The 12,750-nt window shown below is 49.1% G+C and overlaps 1 protein-coding gene across 1 annotated transcript in view; it reads left to right on the top strand.

The window, feature by feature from the left end:
* The window catches only part of LOC135385194 (cytochrome P450 3A41-like), a 120,398-nt gene that overhangs the window by 62,375 nt on the left and 45,273 nt on the right, over positions 1-12,750 (top strand). The window lies entirely within an intron of this gene.

The raw sequence follows: 12,750 nt of genomic DNA, 5'->3' as shown, positions 1-12,750 counted from the left end.
TCAGTGACGTCAGGTAATTTGCCGCCTGACAACAGTATGTGGCGAACGTTGGATGCAATGACGTCTCTTGACGTGGCTTGAGCGACTACCTTTGCGGATAAAACAGTTGGGTAGACTCCTTCCAACAGGAACACTTCTGCCGGTCGTTCCACGGGAACAGCTTCAGTAGGTACTGGCAATCTGCTCAGTCCATCGGCATGTGCGATGCGGCTTCCCTGTCGATAGACCAACTCGTAGCGGTAAGATGATAACGTCAGGGCCCAGCGAAGAAGCCTGGGTGAACAGTTATTAGGTAGGGGTTTATCGTGCGCTAAAAGTCCCAACAGTGGCTTGTGGTCGGTCACTATTTCGAATGAATGACCCCAGAGGTATTGATGAAACCTCAGAACGCCGAAAATTAGGGCCAGAGCCTCTTTATCGAGTTGGCTGTAATTACATTCTGCTGGCATTAAGGTCCTTGACGCATATGCAATAGGAAGCTCTTCACCTGACAGTTCACGGTGCGCAAGTACAGCACCCACGCCATAAGGCGATGCATCACATACCAACACCAAAGGTTTCTTGGGGTCAAAGTGAGCTAGGACCCTAGCAGACGTTAGGAGGTCCTTACTTTTTTGGAAAGCGAGCTGCTGCTCGGTGCCCCAAGTCCATGGCGCATTTGCTCCCAGTTACTTGTTTAGAGGATGCAGTACTGTCGACAAATCAGGCAAGGACTTCCTGTAATAGTTCACTAGCCCCAGGTAGCTCTGCAACGTTTTCACATTCGTTGGCGCTGGCGCCTTCGTCACAGCTTCCACCTTCTTTGGATCAGGATGTAACACCGCCTCCGTGATTACGTGACCTAAATAGTGCACCCTAGGGGCCATAAAAATGCACTTTTCAAGTTTCAATCGTAGTCCAGCTTCTTCAAGCCTTCGCAGTACAATATCCAAGTTGTTCTTGTGATCGTCGTCATCCTTTCCAGTGACAAGGATATCGTCGAAGTAAACCACGACGCCACGCAGATCTTGCAGCAGGTTTTCCATTATTCGTTGAAATAACGCTGGTGCCGTAGAAACACCGAACGGTAGCCTTACGTACCGATACAACCCTTTCTGAGTGTTGATGGTCACCAGGTTCTTGGACTCTTCGTCCAGCAGTATTTGTTGGTAAGCATCCTTGAGGTCAAGCTTACTGAATTTCTTTCCTCCTGACAGCTTAGCGAACAGTTCCTCAACCCTTGGAATGGGATACTTCTCAGGTACGGCAACGGGATTTACGGTAATCTTGAAATCACCGCAAATTCTTACACGTCCATCGCGTTTGACGACAGGAACAATGGGCGCGGCCCATTCAGACGTCTTTACTGGTTCGATAATGCCTTCACGCTGCATACGTTGTAGCTCCTCGGCGACTCGGTCTTGAAGAGCAAACGGCACTGCACGCGCTTTAAAGAATCTTGGGCGTGCGCCGTCCTGAATTTGTAGTTTCGCTGTGACATCCTTCAGGGTACCCAAAGTATCAGAAAAAACGTCTTGATGCTTAGCAATAACGTCCTCAACAGTTGAGACCACGCAGACGTGTGTGTCCTCTGCTGTCAGAGCCATGCCAAAAGCTTTCATCCAAGTGCGGCCGAAAAGATTTGGGCAAGAACCCGGCGCCACGTAGAGTGGTAAGCACTCCTGCTTGTCACGGAACTTCACTTGAACGTTCACGCATCCTCTCACACGAGTTAGTTCACCAGAATAGCTTCGCAACAGTACGTTGGAAGTCTCAAGCTTTGCATGGGGAAGAACCTTGCGCAGAACATTTTCGCCAATGATAGATACTCCAGCACCTGTATCGAGTTCCATTTCCAACGGAACACCATCCAGGACGACGTGCGCGCGAAACGGATCGCTTCGATCCGACGCATTCCAGAGATCGAACACTTGAGACACAGAAGTAGCTTCTTCTTTGTCTTCAGATGGATCTTCAACGGCATGTACTGGTTTCTTTTTGTCAGACTTTTTCTTGTCTTCCACCTGTTCTTTCTTCTTGTTTGGTTTTCCTTGGCAAACTTTCGCCAGGTGACCTTTTTTCCCGCAGCTATGACAAACTGTGTTACGATGTCGGCACTGTGTCGCCAAATGCTTCTCACCGCAACGGTAACACGTTATTCCTGTCGACTTATTCTTCACAAAATTCGCAGCTGTGCCCTCGGATTGTGTGGACAGCGTTCTGGAATCGTTCCGTGCAGCTTCAATTGCGACAACAGTCTTCTTTGCAATGGCTAGGGTAAGATCTGGCACTTCGAGTAGTCGTGTCTGCATTTGGGCGTCATTAATGCCACACACAATTCTATCACGTAGCATACTGTCCCGAAATGTGCCGAATTCGCAATCATCCGACAATCTGTTCAACGCAGCAATGAAATCACTTACGGCTTCGCCTTCTTGACGAACCCTTGTGTTGAACTTGTAGCGAGCGACCACTTGTGACGGCTTTGGAGAGTAATGACTATCCAATGCCTCCAGGATGGCGGGAAGTGCCGTGGCGGACGGTGCAGCCGGCGCAAGCAGGCTCCGAAGTAACGTATATGTCTGCTTTCCACAGCATGTCAAAAAGACAGCGCGTTGCTTGTCCTGAGCAACGTTGTTAGCTTCGAAGTACTGCTGAATCCTTTCCCGGTAGTCAGTCCACGCAGAAGCGTCGCCGTCGAACTGCTCAATATTTCCGTAAACTGGCATGACGGTGAGTGCTCTGTAGTTGCAGGTCTACTCGAACAGCAAAGATTCAAAGTGGTTAATCCTCGTCGCCAATATCATAGTCGCGGGATGGCGTAAGTATAGAAAACACACAGACATCATGGCGAGTTGTATGCCTTCGAGTTACGGCGTAGCAACTGCAACGTCATGCTCTCTGTGCGTGAACTTTATTTCGTAAAGGAAGAGTGAAACGCGATCAACACAAAGGTACGCCGCGCAGTCGAGAACGTAAACACTGGGTAGTATATCAAGGGAATGGCGGCGCAGTGATATTGGATAAGCTACCAAAGCCTTGCGGCGGCGCTGACGTAATTGACACTGGATATCACAGAAACAACCTGTATCGAAAGGTGAGGCTGTCGCCACAGAACACTGTTCTCCGCATTGTTATACGAGGTGCAATAACCTCCAGGGATATGCAGTAGTTAACTAGTTGTTGAACTACTACATGGTAGTTAAAAGTAGTTAGCAACTACTTGCAAAAATGGTAGTTATAACTACTAGTTAAACTTATTTTTGTAGTTAATTACAGTAGTTAGGTTACAGCGCGCTACAACTATTTCGCATTTTTTAAGAATTTTCGACGGAGAATCAGGACAGTGCCCAACGTGTTGGGGTGTACCCTGTTTTACACTTGTGGAAAACCAGTGTTTCCACAACCTCGGGGCGTCAGTCCGTCCGCTCCGTCGCCGAGGAAGACGCAGCAAGCAAAAGGTTCAAACAACAAACAAGGATTTATTCCATACCTTTACACAGAATACCGGCAGCCACAACTGAACGAGCCAAACCCAAAAAGAGCCCAAACCCCAATTTACACAGGAGTCTCAAACGTCGGGCATGTCCAAGACCACGTCATCCGGGATGGCTGGAGGACCTTGCGGGCCCCGGAGGAGGTCGGGACGGTGCTGCTGTAGCACGGCCACTGCTGCTGCCACGTCGGATCCTGTGGATCGAGCTTCTCGGAGGGCTTCCACTTTTGCGCGGTGGAGGGGGCCTCGACGATGGGCAGAGCGGAGCAGCTCTGGCACCCCGCAGACTGGGCACAGAAGGCGCCTTTCGTCTTCGGTCAAGGCGATGGGTGGGTCGGCTGGATGCCGATCTTCCAGTGTGAGCCCCCTGAAGGGTGGAGGCACTTGGTTGGGGTCCATTCCGCGCAGCGGCTTGGGTTGACTGGACCACCGGGTCCTGGAGGCCCAGGAGACTGGTCTGTTCAGCGCCACCCCCGTCCAGGTGGCGATGGAGGTAGTCCTTGAGTGAGGAGGTTGGTGGCATGATTGTCGGCTGGACCGTTGACTCTCTTTTCCCTTGTCAATAAACCTGGTATGTTGGTTTGAATCTCTGTTGTGCTGCTTGTTCCTTTGCGCGCGGAACGGACGTGCTGACGCCCCGAGGTTGTGGGAACTTAGGTTTCCACACACTATTAAAACTGAAAAACACACGCTTAAAATTCCAGCCACCAATATTCATCCGCTGAAATAAACCGCTGAAGAATCTACTCCTTTGAAATCCACACTTTCGAAATAAATCATAGTTAGGCTTTGTGTACGCTATGCTGTGCTACATTAGGTGAGCAACACAGTGTTCTGTGTGGGTCGCTACAAAAGATTAGGGCACTTTGCGATGCTCTGCCTCACATTTATCGTGTTTCTTCAAATTTATAGCTGGCATCATTAAAATATTGGCAAAATGAAATGTCGCGTACGAATACACCTATTGCCATCAAAGAACAATAAATGGCAGAATGGCACGGGCGAGCTGGTACCTGGTACTTCCGGTAGATATTCCCGTCCCCAGGAGAACACACACAGGCAGGGAACTACATTAGACGCGCGCGCAGAGAGCCTTGGCAGCCCATCTTGTCGACCAATCACAGAAGGTTTATTTCGAGGGTTTTATTTCGCTCGACTTATTATACAAAGTTGATGTTTTTCCATCGTGGGTATGTACACGATTGATTTTGACGTGTTTATTTCGAGGGTTTTATTGTTAAAGGTTTGATTTTTCAGGGTTGAATTTTTACATGGTGTATTTGAGCGTACAACAGCGAGTTGCAACAGGACCGTTGGCTGTCGGAGCATCGGTCGAGTTAGACAGGTTAGACGCGGAATGAAGACATCCATTGTCAAGTTTGCGTACAGAAATCCTACGGCACATGAGCAGAAAGTACGTCTTTTGTGTTAATCAGGGTACATAACGATCGACACACACAACACATTCAAAAAGCTTACGCCCCTCCATCCTCAGATTGGAGGTCATGACTGTATTATTGCATGACATGTCACTACATCAGTATTGTATGCAGGGGCGCGTGCTGTGCTATGATTGTTGCGAGTGTGGGAGTTCGCTGTCTTCTCGCTCCCCACGTATGCTATTTCTTACGCCTAAGCGATCAATCATCATAGATATAACGGCGCCCACAAAATATCAGAGTAGTTAAAAATGTAGTTGAATAACTACATCGTAGTAGTAGCAAAGTAGTTTTAACTAGGGCGGCTGTGATGTAGTTACACTAGTAGTTAAAGGGACTATGAAACGATTTTTTTCTTTGTTTCGTTAGAACGAAGACATTTTTCTGAGTCTAGAACCGAAATTTTACTTTCGTCGCGCGAGCGGATTTCTCGGGAGCGAATTTAAACGGAGCGGCGAAGGGAGGACAGCTGGCGCCGCGCCGTGACAAGCTGCCGAGCGGAGACACAACGCGTAACTTGACGCGACCACGGCCGGCTCAGCAACACGTCATCGTGACGTGTTGCCGAGCCGAGGAATCCCGCCAGGAGCATGCGCCGTAGGATCCCGCGTATGCGTTCATCGGGAGTGGAAATCTCCATGAGAGCAGCTTTCGCGCGATCGGCAGATTTCGGCAGTGGCGGCAGCCACAGCGCGAGCTTGCGGCATTACTTGCCATTGTGCAACACCGGTGACGTAACGGGGAACCGAAGAGCGGTCCGTACAGTACACCATCGGCAGGGAAATATGCGCGGGAGAGGAGGAACGCGGAAGAGACATTTCCAGCGCGCGCTCCTCGCAGAGTGGAGCGATTTCGTCCGGAAAAATTTGTGGCATATTAGTTTCTCTGCGGGAAGAACAGTTTCCATCGAAAAAAAGTATGGGGGTTCGGGAAATTTCATAGTCCCTTTAAACTACAAGTTGACACAGTGTAATTAGTAGTTATAGCTAAACTACTAAAAAGTAGTTAGAGCACACACACACATACATTGGATTATGATGAGGTGGGCCATTCAACTCTCCTCTCCTTTTTTTTGGGGGGGGGGGGGGTGCTATAGTCGAGACGATGCCCACTAGAGTGCGGCCAACAACGGCAAGCTACTTCGACCCCCCCCCCCCCCCGCCGCTGAGGCGGTACACTGCCCTATTGCCCATTGGGAACGGACGAGGGGATGGTGGAGCCCAAGTACTCCGCAAGGAGACGGAGGCCTTGCATCTGGTGTGCAGCGTTCGACCCGGTCCGAGGATCTTCGCGAGGTTGAACGGCCGCTTGTCAATACGTTGCATAGAAACTTCCATTAGTGCAAGCTCGTGTTGATATTGCCCACAAGCCAGGATGACGTGGCAGAGGTCGCCGTGCACTTTACAAGTGGGGCAGAGGGAAGACGAGGTGATAATCTCCTTAAAAACACGATCAAGCTAGCGAAACGGGACTATTTTCAAAATGCTCTTGCTAGTTCCGCTTGAGACTCTAAGCAACTCTGGCGTATAATTAATAGTGCTATATCAAGAAACGGTGCTTCCGGCGCACCTGGTTCGCGCCTTCTTTTTTCATAAAGACGTACAAGTTACTGGTCCATCTCACATTGCAGAGCTGTTCAGTGACCATTTCTGTAACGTTGTGAATCGTGTCCACATAGACATCGAAGCTACATCTCCACCACCCTTTCGCCCGCTAGATAACGACTCTTTCTTTCTTGTTTCCAGTTCACCCGACGAAGTCCTTGTCACCATTCAATTCATGAAGCCACTGGAATCTTATGGTTTTGATGGCATATCGCCATTCGGCCATAATTCCTGAAGCGCTTTGCCAATTTGTTAGCAGCTCTACTTAGCCAAAATTCTCGAGCATGGTCGGACCCCTCACGTCAGATGTAAGGCCTATCGGAGTTGTTGCTGAGTTCCTTTCCAGCACTGGATTAATGGACGAACTCTAATAGGACCCCTTTCCATCCTCATACCTTTCTCATCCCTTCCTCAAGAGCGATGGGGCAGTGTACCGTCATAACGGCGGTGAATGATCCACCACACCATCATCCTATGTATGTATGTGTGTGTGTGTGTGTTAGCAAAACCCGTTCCGGTACTTTTCAACGAACCCTTTTTAGAAGGCATTTTCCCACATAATTTAAAACTAGCAAAGGTCATACCGGTCCATAAAGGAGGTGCTAAGTCAGATGCCTCCAATTTCCAACATATTTCCCTGTTCTCATCAGTCAGTGAAGTTTTGAAGAAAATCGTGTTGGTACGTCTAGAAGGGTGGAGTCTAAGCAGGTTTTTTACAAAATCTCAGTTCGGCTTTTGCAGAGGTAAGTCGACTACTCTTGCGCTCGTTCACGCGACGGAGAAAATCAGATTAAATACAGAAGCTGCTATGTACTGTATGATATACCGCTATGTAATGTATGATATACCGCTAGCGCGGACGAAGTGCACGACGGAGCGAGTGCGCTCGCGCATCGTTGTTGGATTCGGGTTGTTGTTTGAGCAGTTAATAAACTACAAGTTGGACTCTGCCTTGGTCTCGTTCTCTGGGATAGAACATTTTGGAGACGAGCGGACGTGCAACGGCTATGGCTCAAGGACGGATCCAGGACTATGTGCCATGCACAAGTTGGACATCTTGGGTCGAGCGCCTCGAATATTACTTTGAGGCGAACGACATTGTTGACGCCAAGACGAAACGTGCCCTGCTCTTCAGCCTATGTGGAGAGACTCATTCGAAAAGCTAAGAGATTTACTTCAGCCTACACGTCCGGCCGAAGTATCCTACGAGGAAATCATGGGCCTCGCCAACCGGAACTTCGACACCGGACCATCTGAACTGCTCGCACGTTGGCGTTTCCACAGGCGGGACCAATTTCAGCACGAAACGATAACAGAATATGTCGACGCCTTGCGAGGGTTGCCCAACGATTGCCGGTTCGGTGCAGTCCGCACAGGCACGGCAGTTCTCCTATGCCGACAGTAGTTGCACCATCAGCGAGTGGGGACAGCGCAACAACCCTTACAACAGATTCAGCGGCAGCCATTCCGATGGCTACGCAAATCTCTGTCCTGCTGGCATTGGACATTATGCTACGAGACCGGTTTATCTGCGGTCTACACATGGTTGCCATGAAGAGGTGCGCCAGGTCTCATTTCTGGTGGCGGAAGTTGGAGAACGCCATCGAAAATTGTGCACGCAGGTGCCGCACTTGCCAAAGAAATATGCGGCTCCCACCTCCAGCACCACCTCCTCAATGGACCAGACCCCAAGAACCCTGGTCAGTCCTCCATGCTGACTTTGCCGGTCCCATCGATGGCCGCTTCTACTTGGTCGTCGTCGACGCCGCTACAAAGTGGGTTGAAGTGAGACCAGTACCCTCACTGGTTTCATCGTCAACGGCGGACATATTTCGTACATTGTTCGCCACTTTCGGTCTGCCCAAGCTGATCGTCACTGATAATGGAACGACATTTGTATCTAGCGAGATGCAGGATTTCTTCGCTAAGAATGGTATCAAGCATGTTACCAGTGCCCCCTATCATCCCGCCACAAATGGTCAAGCAGAGCGTATGGTGGCAGAAACAAACCAGGCGTTCAAGAAGCTAGTTGGAGGGGGTTCGGTTCTTTGCCGGCTCTCACGTTATCTGTTTCACCAATATTCAACACCACATGCAACCACCGGGCAGACACCAGAACCAGGCGATGTTTGGGAGGAATCTCAGAACACCTGACTCATCCATCTCATGCACGAGGACTCATCGGCAAGGGAGGAGGAATACAAGGACAACTGGCACCGAACGTTTGCCGAACATAACAAAGTCTACGTACCAAGTGGATTCTGGCAAAGGTCGTCCGTCAGAGTGGGAAACGATCCTACGAAGTCGAGACGGAAAACGGTCAGCGTACCAGAAGACATGTCGACCACATGCAATCCGCGCCGGCAGAAATCGAGGCACTCGACGGAAATTGGGACTGGATGGTGTACTCACTGTATACCAGCCGGAAGGGATCCAGGATACTCCCCAACCGATCGATGTCGACGCAGGACATACCGAGGTGCAGGATCAGCAGCCGGACTCGACCCTTACGACAGCGCCGGACGCTGTACTGCGAAGAAGCACTCGTCCACGGCGAGCGCCTACGCGTTTCGGGTATCCTTAACTTTTCACCGTGACTTCACCCGTAGCGGGGGGAGTTATGTACTGTAACTGTAAATATGATATACCGCTGGCGCGGACGAAGTGGACGACGGAGCGAGTGCGCTCGTGCATCGTTGTTCGATTCAAGTTGCTGTTTGAGCAGTTAATAAACTACAAGTTGGACTCTGCCTTGGTCTCGTTCTCTGGGATATAACAGAAGCTAAGCTAGTAACCATGGGAATCTTTGTTGACTTAACCAAGGAGTCTGATTTGATTAATCGTAATATTCTTCTCCAAAAGTTACACAGCTATGGAATCAGAGGAACTCCTCTTGCGTTGCTCAGAAGGCTTTTCCAGGACAGGGAAGAGTTTGTGTGTCTTGGTGGTAAAGATTCCTCGCGCAGACCATTGCATTGCAGTGTACCCCAAGGCTCACTTCGGGGCCCTTTTTTTTTCTGGTTTACGTCAACGACCTCCCTGATCATCTCTGCAGCACCTGTTTTTTGGATGCTGACGATACCAATATTTTTGTCGAGGCGGTTGACATCCATACTCTTTGTCATAAAGCAACGTCAGTGTTACAAAAATTGCACACCTGGCTTATTTCTAAGAAACTCGTTGCTAACGTGAATTAAAAAGTCTTACGTTCTGTTCCGCACTTCCCAGAAATTTCTTGACTTCACTGATAAAGTACTTTATCTTCGTAACAAAGCTATGACTCACAGCTCATTTGTTCGGTTCTTGGGCATTATCGTACACGAAAACCTTTGCTGGCAGCCACATATCAATTATGTTAGAAGTAAAATTACTCTGGCCTTTACGCCCTCAACCAAATAAGACACATTCTTCCTGTTAACACATTAAGCACTGTATACTATGCTCTCATCCACTTATATGTTACTTATGCTTTAGAGGTGTATAGACCTATATATCCCGGTAACCTGCATCCTCTACTCATGATTTAAAAGTGGGCACTGCAGTTAGTTTTTACCCCTGGGTCCCCCCCGTGAGTCTGTTTCATTTGCTTTCCCCCTGTTGCGTATTCACGACCGTTTGAGGTGCAAAATGGCCTGTATCATGCACACTTTCTTCTATACAGCACCGCGCAGGCTTCATATTCCACTACAGACCTATATCACCCCTATTTCGTTAAGGCATCCGGCGAACGCTTTCCAGTATCCGACTTCTCGCACTAACTTTGGTTTCCACTTTGTTTTTTTTTTCTTCCGGTGGTCAAATATGGAACCTCCTACCTTAGCACATACGCTCTAACCCCAACCCTACGTCATTTAAAAAAGCCGATAAAGAACATTTCCTCACTGGCACATCGATTTCTTCTGTTTGTGTTTCATGATTCGCTGCTCGATTTTCCAGATATTTCTTTTGTATGTGTATTTTACCATCCTTCACGAGACGTATGTACCCAAGCAGCACACAATATTGGGCCCATACTGGCTGGTCATTGGCGATACGGGTCCAATATGGGGCAATATGGGCCCTATATTGCCCAGTTTCAGCCGATATTGGGAAAATCCTGGCAATATGGGCCCCATATTGCCCGTGTACACCCCATATTGACTGAAAGTACAGAAAATGGTACGTACCCGTGTTGCACAAATGCCCAAGCAGCACAAGATTGGACGTTGAAGCGTGTGAAATGCCCAATTCAGTACGTCGTTACATCCAACAACTTCCCGCAGATGATACACACTGTTCGAAACAGTCAACATACGTGACAACCCCATTGTAATGTTCTCTAGAACTCGACAACTCAACTTTCCACGTTCTGGAAGCAGCCACCATCTTGCTTCGCGATGCCAATGCCAATCGGTCGAGCCGACTGAGAGCGAGCGGGTCGTTTATGCCCAATCATGCGTCCTACAACTAATGCGCATGCGCGACAGTCGGATCGGACGTTTCATACGGGCTCAAATGTCGCTGGTTCCTGTAATGATAATGGAACTGCGACAGGTCAAGTAAAAAACACAATGTCTGACAGGAAGGGATGGCTTTTCTGTAAAGTTCTGTCACCCGCCGTCACCGTCACGAAAGTGCTTCGCTCCTTTGTACTCTCTGAGCGGGTTGGCAATTTTTGGTTCATAGAACATGGCGATCCCAATGAAGGCTTCTGATGGATCTTTGGCATTGGCAGTTCCGTGGGACTGCTTGTGTCCTCCAGCAAGACGGGCGTAGCACCCGTTTTTCGTTTTTGGGGCGATGCAGTGTTTTTTTTTCTTTCTGTTTTTGTAATTGTATGCAACGTGGATCAATTAGATCTGCAGAAATGAAAAAGCAAAAAGAAGAGAGAAGTAAGATCAGTGGTGGATATTAGCCGGATAAGGCTTTATTGTTAAACGGTCTCCCCGTTGGCGTTATCACAGAGATATTGGCAATATTGGCGCAAAATGGGGTTGCCAATATGGGCAGCCCATATCGGTCCAATATGGAGCCTGCTTTCACCCCCCTTATTGGTCCAATATTGGCAGCCTATATGGGTCCAATATTGAGCCAATATTGGCATGCTGCTTGGGTAGTGTCAAGTGTATAAGTGTGTGTCTCTGGACTGTTCGACGGGGCTTGCCCTTCCAGTCTTCTGTTTTTTTGTATGAGTTTTGTACTGTATTGAAATAAAAAGAAAGACACAAAGAAACAGCTCTTACTGTGCCTGTTGCAAATTCCCATATTTCCATTTCCTTCGTTGTTACAAGGAAAAGTCTTCACAACCGCCGTCGTCTCTTCCAACGTCGCTTTCAAACAAAGCCAACGTGTCCTCGGTCCGTGCACTGCCTGAGCAGACAACCGGAAGCGGCATTAGCGTGCGAGCAGTGTACCGCTCCAAAGTTGCTTTTCGCTGTGTAGTGACCGCACCGAGTGTCTCATACTCTCAACTTGGATGCACCAAAAGAGGGGCACCTACTGAACGCACCCAATGGGATGGACCCGCCTTTCTTGGACGCCATGCCTCATGCATAACGTGTGCAAAAGAGGCGTAAGCTTCCTCTTTTCATCGAGTGGGGAAGCAGAACAATATAATTCTGAATGGAATGTCGGTTGGTTCTGAGCGGTGTCGTGGGGTGAAGTTCTGTTTTACCAAGCTATCTACCAAGCGGCAGGCTGTTTCCACCACCACCTTCTGTTTTACCAGTGAGGCCTCACCTCTTCGGAACACGAGGAAATGAATGCACAACGCTGCCCCTGTTTGTGCCATGTAGCACGCGTTGTCGCTACGCACAAAGTAGTATGGCGCTGTCATGTTGCGTCTTTGCCGCTCTTGCTTACCGCAACTTACAAGGCAACTAGGTCCAACCTGCAGTGCTCGGAATTTCGTTGTCATTCTAGGTTTCAATTTACGGATAAAAAGCGGTCGACAAAAAACGTGCAACTTCCTCTCTTCTGGCTTAGAAATTATGAAGGTCTTTGTAGAGCCCTGCACAGACCGACTTTTCCGGGCCCAACCCGGCCCGGGCGCATCGAAAATGACCCGGCCCGGGCCCGCACCTTCATGTTTTTTTGCGGCCCGACCCAGCCCGACCCAGCACGGTCCGGTCCGGCCCGGTGACTCAGCGAGTACAGCCTCGCCTAGTATTTCCAGCCGTGACGTAGGCGTTTCTAGCGCTTATCAAACTAATTTATAAGTACATTTATAAGAAGAGAAGACTAGGCCACAAAC

The sequence above is a fragment of the Ornithodoros turicata genome, chromosome 2 (genome assembly GCF_037126465.1).
Source record: "Ornithodoros turicata isolate Travis chromosome 2, ASM3712646v1, whole genome shotgun sequence".
Taxonomy (NCBI): domain Eukaryota; kingdom Metazoa; phylum Arthropoda; class Arachnida; order Ixodida; family Argasidae; genus Ornithodoros; species Ornithodoros turicata.
This window is presented reverse-complemented; position numbering and strand designations above follow the sequence as displayed.